This window comes from Pongo pygmaeus, chromosome 5 (assembly GCF_028885625.2).
Source record: "Pongo pygmaeus isolate AG05252 chromosome 5, NHGRI_mPonPyg2-v2.0_pri, whole genome shotgun sequence".
NCBI classification, from domain to species: Eukaryota; Metazoa; Chordata; class Mammalia; order Primates; family Hominidae; genus Pongo; species Pongo pygmaeus.
In genome coordinates, this window is record NC_072378.2 from 29,639,323 (window position 1) to 29,654,484 (window position 15,162).

At 44.6% G+C, this 15,162-nt stretch overlaps 1 pseudogene; it reads left to right on the forward strand.

The window, feature by feature from the left end:
* The first annotated feature begins 338 nt into the window (after positions 1 to 338).
* On the forward strand, positions 339 to 584 carry LOC129039006 (immediate early response 3-interacting protein 1-like; annotated as a pseudogene).
* Positions 585 to 15,162: the final 14,578 nt, after the last annotated feature.

A 15,162-nucleotide genomic window follows, 5' to 3' on the forward strand; every position in this document is an offset into this window, starting at 1 on the left:
CTAAACTCTGGCCCCATCAAATCCTCACTGCCTGGGCAGCTCTCCAGACTTTCTGTGGATGTTCTTACCTGCTGAAGAGCCCTGGTAATTGTTCTTGGAGGGAGAATTAGTCTGAAATATGCTGGTATGCCATCATTAGAAGTGGAGCCCTGTCTGGTTTATTTGAAGATAGAGTTAGAGTTTCTGAATCTTCACATTCTAGCTGCCTGGACCAATATCTGAGAGGAGCAGAGGAAACCTGCATAAATCAACCCATACACTGAATCCAGTAAGAAAGGAGATGTGCCTACAGCTGCAGGAGGGGAGTCAGTTGGGCCTCGGGGCAGATCCAGACGGCCATGGCCTTTACCCTGTATTCACTGCTGTAGACACCTCTGCTCTGCATCAGTGCCCTTGCCATACTGCCAGAGGAGCACTTCCTCAAGAACATCAACTGGGGAACAGACCAGAGAATCGGTGGATTCTGAGAGGAGCCAGGAATTAGATCTCAGCTGATAAAACTTACTCAATCTGTAAGAAACAGGACGACAGTGCTATTGATAACAGCAAACTCAATTGCAATTGTATTACTTTTGTTTGTGTGACCATCAGTAGAGGAAATGGAGACTCAGAAGAAGAAATGCCAGCAGAAGCTATTACTTCAGTCATTATTGGAAGATTCACATCTTAGCAGGCTGATCTTGCACTTGACAAAAATGTACAGCTGATAATAAAATCAGAGTTCCTACTTATCTGAGTTTTAACATGTTGCGCTTGTTATTTCATTACAAAAAGACCAGATCTTCAGAGGCAGCCACTTTCCAGGGCTGGAATACCTTTGATTGCTGTTAATAATAGTTCATACTGTGGTAAAGATTGTTAAGAGTACAGGACTGTCACTTCTGTTTTTTTATACTTTTTAAAAAAATTTCTCACTTATCAGGGATGAGTTTTTTTCCCCCAAAGTTTTGAAGTTCCTTGTGACTTAGCCGTGATGTGAGAGCGATTATCCCCTGAACAATTTCTTTCTTTCTTTCTTTTTTTTTTGACAGACTCTCACTCTGTCACAGGCTGGAGTACAGTGGCACGATCTTGGCTCACTGCAACCTCTGCCTCCCAGGTTCGAGTGGTGATTCTCCTGCCTCAGCCTCCTGAGTAACTGGGACTACAGGCACACACCACCATGCCTGGCTAATCGTTATGTTTTTAGTAGAGACAGGGTTTTACCACATTGGCCAGGCCAGTCTCAAACTCTTTACCTCAAATAATCCGCCCGCCTTGGCCTCCCAAAGTGCTAGGATTACAGGCGTGAGCCTAAACAAAAGTTAAAAGATTTTTTTTTTTTTTGAGATGGAGCCTCCCGGGTTCCAGCGATTCTCCTGCCTCAGCCTCCCGAGTAGCTGGGATTACAGGCCCGTGACACCATGCCTGGCTAATTTTTGTAGTTTTAGTAGAGACGAGGTTTCACTATGTTGGTCAGGCTGGTCTTGAACTCCTGACCTCATGATCTGCCCGCCTCGGCCTCCCAAAGTGCTGGGATTACAGGCATGAGCCACAGCACCCAGCCAAAAGATTAAAAAAAAAAATTACTATGTATAAAAAATAAATAGGTAATTTGGGTAATTTTATTTTGAACTCTTTGGTTAAATATTTTAGGTACCTATTGTCTCAGCAATCAGGAATTAAAATTTATAAACACTATTAACAAGCAATACTCTGATTTGAAGGAGAATCTAATTTGGAAGTCAGTCACATGATGATTGTGTTGTCAAGTTTTTTTCCATGCATTTGTTATTTTATGAATTGGTTTGAATGATGAGGCCAGGCAAGTGTATACATCTTTTCACTGGTAGAAAAATCTGTAGAAAAGCCTGTGCCCTTTTTACAACAATGACTTCTTTTTTTTTTTTTTTTTTTTTTTTGAGATGAAGTCTTGTTCTTGTCGCCCAGGCTGGAGTGCAATGGCGCCATCTGGGCTCACTGCAACCTCCGCCTCCAGGTTCAAGCAATTCCCCTGCCTCAACCTCCTGAGTAGCTGGGATTACAGGCGCCTACCAACACGCCTGGCTAATTTTTGTATTTTTAGTAGAGGTGGGGTTTCACCATGTTGGCCATGCTGGTCTTGAATTCGTGACTTCAGGTGATCCACCTGCCTCGGCCTCCCAAAGTGCTGGGATTACAGGCATGAGCCACCACACCCAGCCTGGATTTTGACAAATGTATAGAATCATATATCCACTACCCTAGTACCATATACAACAGTTCCTTCATCCTAAAAATTTCCCTTTGAATGTTCTTTATCCCTTCTCCCTCCAACCTTTGATAACCATTAACCTGTTTTCTGTCCCCATAGACCTGCTTTTTCCAGAATGGTATATGAATTGAGTCAGAAAAAATGAAGCCTTTTGTGTCTGACATTTTTTTCGCCTAGTAAAATGCATTTAAGATTAATTGATGTATGGATTAATAGCTCATTTACATACATATATATATATATATTTTTTTTTTTGAGACAGAGTTTTGCTCTTGTTGCCCAGGCTGGAGTACAATGGTGCCATCTCAGCTCACCGCAACCTCCGCCTCCTGGGTTCAAGTGATTCTCCTGCCTCAGCTTCCTGAGTAGCTGGGATTACAGGCATGCATCACCACTCCCGGCTAATTTTGTATTTTTAGTAGAGATGGGGTTTCTTCACATTGGCCAGGCTGGTCTCGAACTCCTGACCTCAGCCACATGCCTCGGCCTCCCAGAGTGCTGGGATTAGAGTCGTGAGCCACTGTGCCCGGCCTATTTTTTTTTTTTTTAAATAAACATAGACAGTGTCTCAGAATGTTGCCCAGACTGGTCTTGAACCCTGGCCACAAGTCATCCTTCCACCTTGGCCTTCCAAAATGAGCCACTGCACCAGGGCAATAGCTTTTTTATTTATTTATTTTTTATTTTATTTTATTTTTTTGAGACAGAGTCTCGCTCTGTTGCCTAGGCTGGAGTGCAATGATGCAGTCTCGACTCACTGCGACCTCTGCCTACCAGGTTCAAGTGATTCTCCTGTGTCAGCCTCCTGAAGAGCTGAGATTACAGTTGCTCACCACCATGCCTGGCTAATTTTTTATTTTTGTATTTTTACTAGAGACAGAGTTTTGCCATGTTGCCCAGGCTGGTCTCAAACTCCTGACCTCAGGTGATCCACCTGCCTCAGCCTCCCAAAGTGCTGGGATTACAGGTGTGAGCCACCATGTCCAGCCTGACAATAGCTCATTTCTTATGATCCATATGTTTATACCACAGTTTGCTGAGTCTTGCATGGTTGAAAGATATCTTGGTTGTTTACAGTTTTTAGTGAACATATGCAAAGCTGCTATAAATATTCGTGAACAGGTTTTTGTGTGGATATCAACCTTGAATTAACTTGGGTAAATATCTAAGAGCACGATTGATGGTAAGTCTCTCCTTAACTTTATAAGAACTTCTAAACTGTCTTTCAAAGTGGCTTTACCATTTTCCATTCCCATTAGCAGTGAGTGGGAATTCTTGTTGCTCTGTATATTTTCAGCGTTTTTTATTGTAAGTTTAAAAAATTTTAGCTACTCTAATAGTGTAGTAGTACTTTGTTGTGGTGTTTTGTTTTGTCTTGTTTTTTGAGACAGAGTCTCGCTCTGTTGCCCAGGCTGGAGTAAAGTGGTGTGATCACAGCTCACTTCAGCCTCCACCTCCTAGGTTCAAGCAATCCTCCCGTCTCACCCTCCCAAGTAGCTGGAATCACAGGCGCATGCCACCACACCTGCTTAATGTTTGTTTGTTTGTTTGTTTGTAGATACGTTGTCTCGCCATGTTACCCAGGCTGGTCTCGAGGTGCTGGGCTCAAGTGATCCTTCCGCCTCAGCCTACCAAAGTGTTGGCATTGCAAGCATGAGCCTCTGCACCCTATTGGCGTTTCCCTAATGACAGATGATCTTAAGCATATTTTCATGTATTATTTACTACCCATATATCTTCTTTGGTGGTGTCTGCTGAGACCTTTCACCCACTTCTAAAATCGAGATTTTTTTTTCCCAATTATTGTGTTTTCATTTTGTTCACATATTATCTTTACGAGTTCTTTGTCACATCTATAACTTCCAGTTTTTTGACAAGCATTTTCTTCCAGTCTGTGCCTTGTCTTTTCATTCACTTACCAGTGTTTTTGTAAAGCAAAAACTATTAATTATGATAAAGTCTAATTGATTTGTTTTCTCTTTCATGGATTGTACTTTTGGTGTTTTATCTAAAAACTCAAACTCAAGGTTAAGATTTTCTCCTTTATATTCTTCTAGAAGTTTTATGGCTGTGCATATTATTTTTAGGTCTAAGATACATTTTGAGTTACTTTTTATAGGTGTGAGGTATTGTCAATTTTTTTTTTTTTTTGAGATTGAGTCTTGCTCTGTTGCCCAGGCTGGAGTGCAATGGCATGATCTCGGCTCACTGCAACCTCTGCCTCCCAGGTTCAAGTGATTCTTCTACCTCAGCCTCCCGAGTAGCTGGGATTACAGGCATGAGCCACACACCAGCTAATTTTTGTACCTTTAGTAGAGGCAGGGTTTCACCATGTTGGCCAAGCTGGTCTCAAACTCCTGACCTCAAGTGATCCACCTGCCTCAGCCTCCCTAAGTAGATGGATGCCAATTGTTTCAGCATCATTGTTGAAAGGAGATTCCCTTCTTCACTGGATGACCTTTGTATTTGTATTCAAAATCAGGTGACACTATTTTTGTCCTTCCATTTCTGGCCTCTCCATTCTGTTCTGTTGATCTATATGTCTGTCCTTTTGCCAGTACCACACTCTCCTGATCACTGTCCTTTGCAGAAAGACTGGAAATAGTATCTCATAATTTTGAAAGGTATGTTTTCATCATCATTCAGTTGGAAATATTGTCTAACTTCCCTTATGTTTTCTTCTTTGATCCATAGGTTATTTAGAAGGACGATTTAAAATTTTCAATACTTTTTTTCCCCTAGACAACTTATTACTGATTTCTAATAAAATCTATTTTGGTCCGAGAACATATTCTGTATGATTTCAGTCCTTTGAAATATGTTGTTATTTGTTTTATGTCTCAACATATGGCCTGTGTTAGTGAATGTACCATATTCACTTTACAAAATATATATTCTGGAGTTGTTGAATACAGTGACTGTAAATGTCAGATCAAGACGGTTGATAGTGTTGTTCATTTGTATTTTTAAAAAACTAAGAAAAAGCTGGGCGCGGTGACTCATGCCTGTAATCCCAGCACTTTGGGAGGTCGAGACACGTGGATCACCTGAGGTCGGGAGTTTGAGACCAGCCTGACCAACATGGAGAAACCACGTCTCTACTAAAAATACAAAATTAGCCAAGCGTGGTGGCGCATGCCTGTAATCCCAGCTACTTGGGAGGCTGAGGCAGGAGAATTGCATGAACGTGGTAGGTGGAGGTTGCAGTGAGCCGAGATTGTGCCACTGCACTCCAGCCTGGCCATCTCAAAAAAAAATTAATAAAAAAATAAACTAAGAAAAAATAGATCATCTTTAACTTCCCACTAAATATTTGGCATTTCCAGTGTTGGTCACTCCTATCTGAAGACTCAAGTTACCATCTAGTATGATTTCTTCCAATCTGGGAAATTCCTTCAGTATTTTTCTTGTAGTAGAGTTATGTTTGCAACAAATTATCCTAGTTTTATTTTATCTGGAGACACCTTTTCATTTTTCTTCCCTGAAATATTTTTACTGGATGTGTAATTCTGAGTTAGGTTGTTTTCTTTCAGCACTCAAAAAAATGCCATTTCATTGTCTTCTGACCACCATTGTTTCTGATGACAAATTATAAACACATGGACTGGTCATTCTCATAATTGTCTTCATGTATGTAACATGTCATTTTTCTCTGGTTATTCTCACGATTTTCTGTGACCACAGGCTGCTCAGGGCTGGACTTGGATATGGCCATGAAGTGATACTGCAGGAAGTGAGACCCTGGAATTAATAGGGCTGGGCCCCTTAGCACCTGCCCTTAGCTCTCCTTTCCCCAGGTCCCTAGAAACCCCCTCCTGATCTACACACACACACACACACGCACACACAACTTCTAACAGGACGCTTCCCATTTTTCTCTCCCCCTGATTCCTTCCACTCTCCTGCTTCTCTTATGATGCATTTCTTCTCCCTTCTGCTCTCTGGACCAAGGCCCCAGAGCCGGACTCCAGGGTTGGAGCTCACAGGCTGATTCCTGGGATGACCAGCCTCCACCTGCAGGAGGAGCAGCAGGTACAAGGGAGGGGACAGGAGGGCAAGGCCCCGTTTTGGAGGCTGAGGGACTGGGTCATGTGGTAGCAATGGTTTGGGGGTGGGTCAGCCCCACTGTTTTGGCCTGGAGGTATCTCTTGCCTGAAGCCAAATTCCAGAGTCACTCAGTGGTGGGAGGAAACGTCAGTGTCAACATGGATTTTGGGAAGCTGGATGGACTCAGAGCCTGACTTGAGACCCGGAGGCCCCTTGTGTGCGGAGCCCTGTCCAGGTGCTGGAAGCAGAAGGAGAGCCTGGGAGGTCCTGGCTGGGGAGAAAGGGGAGTGGGATCCTCTGTCCTCGGCCTTGTGGCCACACGGGGGCGCCGCTGCGCTGCTCGCGAATTCTGATTGAGCGCCCTCCGGGACCGGGCTGCGGGCTGAGTGGGCAGACGGGGCTGGTCCTGAGGTCATCCACGCTGGGATGGAGATTCCTCCTGAGCAGCACTGGAATCCACAGGACTCAGGTTAGATTTGTTTGTCTTGCAACGTGAGGCAATTGTGGTGTAGCAAGATCTGGCTCTAGAATTCTTATGGCAAAATAACTGTCATAGAATCCAACCAGAATGAGAGTCCAGGGCCTGTGTTGACTGCCCTGGGCACACCTGACTCTGATGGGGTTGCCAAAATGTAGCTTGGCATTTACAAAAATTCTTTCCGAAGATTGCAACAAAGTCCAAAAGAATTATGTACAATTTCATTTCTGATGTCTCTGGCTGTGCTTTCAAAAGGGCAGGAAGAGCCATGCAAAGAGGCTGAAAGGCCCCTCTGGGAATTCTCAAATCCCTTTCATAGCGGTAACTTGGACCTAGACAGCAAAGCCTGAAAGACATAGGTAGAAGGATCGGGAGGCGCAGCCCTCCCTTCTGATCAGCACGGGCATGGCTGTCTGGATGCTTTTGCCCCTCTGTGTTCAGCAGATGGACTCTGCAGTGAGGCGCAGCCCCTGTCTCCCCACTGCCCCACGTCAGAAGCATCTGTTTCCTTATCTTGTTTTCCACACACTCCTTTCCTTTTTCTGTCTTGTGACCACGAATAAAATAGACAGGCAAGGTCCTATAAGACCAGGTTGAGGAGGGCGAATCACGAGGTCAGGAGTTCGAGACCAGCCTGGCCAACACGGTGAGACCCCCGTCTCTACAAAAAACAATAAAAAACAAAAATTAGCTGGGCGTGGTGGCAGGCGCCTATAATCCCAGCTACTAAGGAGGCTGAGGCAGGAGAATCACTTGAACCCAGGAGGTGGAGGCTGCAGTGAGCAGAGATCGTGCCATTGCACTCCAGCCTGGGTGACGGAGTGAGACTCCATCTCAAAAAAAAAAAAAAAAAAAAAAAAAAAGATGTTACTGATGATAGTGAAACCATGATTGTGAAGGAACAATGGCAAATGCAGAGAAAGAGCAGAGAGACAGACATAGAGATAGATACACACGTACACACACACATAGAGAAAATGAATATCCATCTATCTATCCATCCACCCATCCACCTTTCTATCTCCTTGCAAGGTAGGTTCATTAACACTTTCACATTTATGCTCTAACAAAAATCTTTCTTTGGCTCACACCTGCCCTCCTTCATCCAGCCAACTGACGTATTTGCTGAGGTCTTGCCACGTGCCGCACTGGGTGCTGAGCATTGGAGTCTGAACAGGAACAGACCCCTGGGATGCACTCCCATGGGGCCCTTCACTGTCCTGTCCCTGGCTGTGAGACATCCTCATCTCCCTGAGGCTCTTGTTTCTGGTCACTGGGAAAAGTCCCTGGCCCACCTCTCTATTGACACCTGGGAGACTCTGACTGTCACTACTTTGAATCAAGCACTGATTTTCAGCATTTATTCTGTATCCACCACTTACTAATGCCGTTTCAATGATTTTCTCATTTAGAAGTTGTTACAAACGGGAGGGGTTATAACCTTAGGCACGTTGTTTAAGAGAATTGTAAAAATAAGGAAACATGATGGCAATGGGCTTTTCTGCTTTCTCCCAGAACACTTCATATTCATTTTCTTATCTGTGTTTGGTTGGTTGCAAGGTGGCTTCCACACCCCCGAGTTTATTTCAAGTAGCAGAAACACTTGCTTATAAAACAAGTACTTTGGGAAATGCGGGGTCTGAGCCTCTGTCCTCAGGACTCCACACATCAGAAAGACGTGTGCATCTCCTCCCACAATCCTGGAGGTGCCCGTGGACTGCAGGTTCGCTCCTCAGTGACTTTACTCATGTCCTACTGGAAAAGGATGGAGCTTCTAGAAATGTCCCAATGGCTTGGAACACTCAATTTCTCTGTGTGCACTGCAAGCAAACTGACAGTTTGACTTTTCAATTCTATTCAATACCTGAAAATAAACTGAATTTTCAGCATATTTCCTTCCAGAGAGTAAACTGAAAAGCGAACATTTCTAAATTCAGTTACGATTTCCTGAAACATCAAAGAAGGCAAATATGGGGGGCCTTAAAGACAAGAGAATTCTCTGACCTCAAATTTCATGTGGCAGCTGTAAGGTGGAGCCGGCAGCATCTGTCCCCACCTCTGGGTACACAGCAGAATGTGCCAGCTTTGGGGACCCTGGAGGACACAGCCACACAGTGTCTGGGGAGATCCAGCAAACCCTCAGGGAGGACTCGGTCCATGCAGGAGCCTCCTTAAGCAACTTCTCCCTGAAGAAACCCTGAAGTCTTAGAAATCCATAAAGAAAAAAGATATTCATGTCTCTGATAAAGAAAAGAAATGCCAGCAATCCAGCACCGAGAAGGGAAGCTATGAGACCACATTTTCTGCATGTGGAGAAGACACATCTAATGGAGAAGTGGGAACTTGTCTCAAAAGTGTTGGGCCACAGTGAGAGGGTGTGGTCGTCACTGCCACCACCCGCTGATCACTCAGTGATCTCCCCGTTGTAACTAATGAGCCAATGAAGAGAAACACTTTTCATCTGCCTGTACTGAAATAAGGCTATTACAATAAATCATCTCTGTGGTTGATTTTTCACTTAAGGATGGGATAACTGGGGAAACTGATGCCTGCAGTGCAGGTTTTAAAGAAGTTCCCAGAAGCCCTTCTGAGGCCATCTCTAGGAGGCTGCCCCAGCAGGTATGAGGCCTTGTGCTTCTGCCATCCTGTGTGTCCCTGTGATGGAATTTTGGCCCAGCTAGGGATGGCAAGAGGCCAGGTCATCGCAGGTGGTCTGCAGGCCTGGTGAGGAAGGACAATGACAGATGGGGAGGCAGAAATGCACACATATGACCAGACCTCCCCCTGGGTCCTGCTCCCGTTCCTCTGTCCATCGCTCTTGCTCTGTCTGCACCAGGGGAAATTTCCTGAAGGAAACAGTAAAAGGAACCTCTATTCCTGCCTGCATATCTTTTATGTAGGCCTTTTCTGTTATTCAAGCAAATCCCCAGCAGATGGCAGAGAAGACATTTCAATTTTGTGCCTCTGCTTTTCCTCCCCCTCCTCCAACCGGAAAGTCAGGACCAAGGGAATGGATGCAGGCATTAAAGGTATAATGAGCATGGGTGATTATTTCCCTTTCTCTGAGCTGGGGAGTCCCATTGCAAGGGTGGGAATAGAAATGTCCAGTGTAACCATTCAGAAATGACAGATACTGCCCTGAAAACAGCCACAAAATCAAACCATGATGTGCCTCCCTGGGATCCTTGGCTCTGGGCTGCTGCTTTCTTTTCTTGAGAATCTAAGAGGTGCTGAGCATTCAGTTAAAATAGGACACGAGGGTTCCTGGATTGTCCTCTGCCTTAACTGCATTTGAAAATACATTTTGTCAGTTCAATCCTTCTCCCACCCCTCTCTGTTTCTCTTTTTAAAGAAGCTGAACATTGGCATCTTCAAAAGAAAATTGCTAACATGTAAAATAATATATTGTCTAGGGTTTAGTTGAAAATAACCTGGTGTTGGGTTATGGTTGAGGATGTAGATAAATCAAGAGTGGGTGTGACTGAGTGAAGGGTACAGTGAAGGTCGCTGTACTCTTCTCTCTACTTTTGTGTTTGCTTAAAATATTTGTACAAGTTTAAAAAAATAAGAACCAGTGTTACCAGGGGGCATGGCACATGCTGAAGAATCATGAGATACTGGTTATAATTTCAAACAAATCTCCAATAAAAATAGATAATTTGAAGTAAAACCACAGGGACAAAATGTTTTTAGATATCTCCAAATTCCTCACTTCCCTAAATTCAGGTGGGTCACTTCATACTTTCTCCCAACCGCAGGTTCCCAACAGGCAGGTCCTGGAGCCCAACCTTGGTGGTGCAGGGAGTAGGGATTTAAAAACTGCATGATGATCAACAGCAGGAAAGAGGATTGGGGCTGAGAGGGGAGGAGAGGCAGGCAGGAGACCCCTGGGGAGTTGCTGCCCCAAGGAACTCCTTTTTCACCCTCTGAGAGAAAGTGTCACAGGACCACAGACCCTTGGTCTTCATGGGTCACATAACCACCCCTGAATTGTATGTAAAATTGTGTGGGAATGCAGGTGAGCACATTTCAGCTGGGGCTGGCTTTGACAAGGCTGTGGCCTTCAGTAGATATCAAAGTAGTCATCTAGGTCTCATGTAGATGATGGAAAACTCAATGGGAGGGAGGCACGGTGCCTTGACCCAGAGTCAATGCCAATGAACTTGGCTAGGACATAGCACCCAGTCATTTAATCAAAACCTAATCTAGATGTTGCTGTGAAGATATTTAGTACATGTGGTTAACATTTACAATCAGTTGACTTTACAAAAAGGAAATTACCCTCAATAATGTAGATGGGCCTCATCCAATCAGTAGAAGGCTTTAAGGGCAGAAACTGCAGTTTCCCAGAAAGGAAGAAATTCTGTCTTAAGACTACAATATCAACTTCTGTCTGCATTTTCAGCGTGCTGGCTTATCCTACAGATTTCATACTTGCCACCCTAATAATTGCATGAGTCAGTTTCATAACACAAATAAAACACACACACACACACACACACACACACACATTATTGGTTCTGTTTCTCTGATGAATCCAGAATAATACAGATTTTGGTACCTAGAGTGATTCTAGATGAAGAGAATCCTTTTAAAACATTTATAGCCAACAATAAAAAAAACTTTATTAAAAATGTTGAAAAGCATAAAACAGTAATTATAAATTAGCAAACACCCAACAAGAAAAGCAGTTATTTTCTTTTCCTTATACAGTACTAGCAAGAGTAATTGGGATCTTATTCACTTTCAGCCACCATTTGCCCTAAATGTCCTTCACTCAAAACAAGTTTTTAGCTTGTGTTTTTGGAGTGGAAACTCACATGGCTACTAAGAAACAACTCTAAAAATGTAACTTAGACACTCAAAATTCCATGTGCCATGTTAACATGTAATGCTGGTTCATATTACAGCATCCCACAATAGGTAAGCATTATTTCCAAAGTAAAATTAAGTCATGTTTGTGGTTGCTAGTGAATGCGGCACAAATGGACCCTGAAGATTCAGGCATCGTTCTGCTCCGGAGTAGGGCTTCTGTGGCTCTAGCAAACTGTACAAAGGCTTTTTTTTTTTAATGTATCTTCTGTGATACTTCAATTATTTCACCCCATTAATCATTTTCTTGCAAACAAAACTGAAAATATCAGTTCATAATGTATTTCCATACACCTTGCCCTTATTCAAATGGTTATGAACAAGTGGCCTTCCATTTTCTATTGCCTCTGTACTTATTTGTTCCTGATCTGACAACACCTTCTTCAGCTCCTTTCTCTGTCCACTGAGATTAACAGTCCAACAAGCGGTCTTTTGATTCACTAAGTGGCTTAATAGGACAAGGTTGATTTGAGCCAATACTTCTGGCATGTTCATTTCGATTTGTAACGTAAGAGTTTTCTGAATTCATCCCCACAAGGTGAGCTGGAAAACTGCAACCATAGCCAAAGCTAGAAAATACTGGAAGTAGCCAATATTTCTCTTCATCACCAAAGACTTTTCTCCAATTTTTACTATTGTTCTATTTTTTCCAGCCATCCAACAGTAGTAGCTGAAAAGCGAGAGGACACTGATGAAGAACACTGCAGGCACAAAGAGAAGGGAAAGTATGTGGAGCTTTGCTGTGTATCTGTCAGTTCATTCTACTCACTAGAATGTGGCATTCTCAGGACTTGATGTCCTCCAGGCCCCCAGATGAGGGTAGCGAGCACCCTGAGAGCCCACTGGACTCCCCTCTTGGTGTGTAACTGAACGGCCACAGCATCTGAGTGGGGAGTTGTCCTGCACTTCTGGAATCATCTTTCTTGGTCATGGTGGCTACTGCTGTACTGTCCTTCTGAGGTAAGTGAGATAGGTTGTTCACAGCCTCCCTTGAAAGAAAACAAGAGACTTCTCCAGTTGATGGAGAGAACAAGCTGTTCGACAGTGCACAAACCATATCCTGGGCTTGTGGTTAGAACATCCTGCAGCAAAGAGGTAGAAGAGCCAAGGGAAATATCCCCACATCTGAGGAAGCACAGAAACCCATGATTAGCGTCCTTGGGCTGACCTATGCTCATTATAATAGTAGCAAACACACCTCTGAGTGGGAAGTTAAGATGCTAATGAGACATAAGATGTGTGTGCTGGTATGTACAACCACAGTGCATACATGTCCAAAACACCACAGAACATGCTTAAAACAATACCTCTTCCCACCTATTCATGAATAATCATGTAAGACTCCCGTGAGGGGAGGGTACTGTCTCACTTTTGAGCAGCTGCTCTGATCAGCTGTCAGAGTGTACTTTCACTTTGCAATAAATTCTCTTTCTGACTTTTACTTTGGACTTGCTCTCAAATTCTTTTGTATGGCAAAGTCAAGAACCTGAACCAGCCCATCGGCTACATTTCCTTCCTTTTTTCTTTCTTTCTGTATCTTGTTGCTAGGGATAACTTTGCCCCTGCTGGCAGCATGCCCCTGAGGATGGCGCGCTCTGGCTGGCGTCCTCCTCAGCTTGGCCTCGGGTCACTAAGCATAGCCCATGGTAGGAGGTTCTGAGAATGAGTGGCACTGCCTCGTGCAACGGTCCCCATGGGAGTGGCCCACAGCTGCTTGCATCTGTGGCATTTTCACAACTGTTTAAAAAGACTCAAGAATGTACTGTGGGAAGAGAGCAGGTCGGGGGCCTCACCTGTGTCCCCCACCTGCTCATCTGCATGGCTGTGTGCCTGACATGGGCAGAAATGAGAAATGCTGCTGCCCCTTCGCAAAGCACTACTTAGTTTTTCTCTTCTTGAAGGTGGTGGCACAATGCCCAGGTTGAGATGGACGCCGGAGTCAGCATCCTAAAGTAAAAGGAGAGACTTTAACGGAAATACCTGAGCTTTTCAAAGTGAATGAACAGGGTTTTTTACCCTCTGGCAACCATATATTTCTTATTGAGATGTTTCTTGTCCTCAGAGTGGTTTTTCCTTTTTGCAGGTGGTTTATCAAAAAATGAAAGGACAGAAAAGAAAAAGCAGGAGAAGGTGTATGGGGAGCTGGGACCCTGGCCTTGTGCAGGTGAGATACAAGGTGCTTCTGGGGAGGCTGCCGCCATCTGGGGCACTGACACATGGGGCACGGCAGAGCTTGCCTTCCTGATGATGCCGCCTGTCCCAGTTGCCTGCTGGAAGTTGCAGTGCCCAGATTAGTTTTGTATTGATGGAAATTTTAAAAAAATTATATTACATAATTTTATGCTTTTTGAAAATAGCTAATAAACTTTTGTGGCTAAGTTGTTAGTAATGGTAATCTCTCTAATGTGCTTAAAGACAGTCAAATCTGCAGGGTTCCCATCTCCACTGGACACCTGTGCTTCCTGTGGGGTCTATTTTCTGGTGGCTTTGCCTGTTGGTTGCCCCTGTGACTGCTGACATCCTGCCTTCTGGTGGAAACCACACTCTTCCTTGCCCATTGAGGGTTGGAAAATTGGATGACTAAACTTGATGAAGATAGCAGATAACATTTGTTCTGCATAGGTGCCATCATCACCTGCACTGGAAAGCAAGGCTGAGGTGCAGAAGGCACAAAATGTGGCCACGTCCCTTGGCTGGCAAGTGGCCTAGGGGCAATGTGAGCCTGAGTGGACGACACTGTGACATAGGACAGGGTGCGTCACAGTGTTGCCCATTGTGACTGCAGGGCCAAAAGGAACCAGGGCTGAGAGGAACCTGGAGACATGCTGGGGTGGGGCCAGACGAGGTCCTGGAGAGAGCCTCCACCCACCCTCATAGGGCCTGGTGGAGACAGACCAAGGAGGGGCACCTGCCCGTCTCCCCTTGCAGAGTGGAATGATAGCTGATGACACATTGTGAAAGTCACAGTACTACAGAGATGTTTGGACACTCATCAGAGGCAGGCCTGCTGTGGGAAAGTCAAGGCCTTGGTGGGGAAACCTAAGATTCTGCAAACTGGAACAGGGTTATCCTATGGGTGCCCTTTAGAATGCTCTGGGCATGCAGAGGAGGCTCGCCCTTCTCTAGTAATGGTCCCCACTTCCTACACTGGAAGATGCTGCAGAAGCCTCACCCCTATGATGCAGTGGGAATTCCACTCAGGAGATTTGCAGGAACTAGCTGTTATGTCCCTGTAGGAGCCTGAGGAGCAGTTCTGGGATTGGAATTTGAGGGTGTTTGATCAAAGGGCCAGAATCAAGCTAGATAAATAAAAAACACCTTTGGCTTGGGAGCACTTTCTCAGGGTATGGGTTTATCAAGGACCTCAGGGCATGGGGCAAACCCACTGCTGGGGTGGACCCATGTAGACTGGAAAAAATGATGTCCAACTCTCAGTAAGTTAGACATGACTTAGTTGCCCTGGAACATGTAGAGGATGGATAATGAGGCTGAGGGAAGTGGGTGTGTGGGATGGAGACATCATGTGAGACCA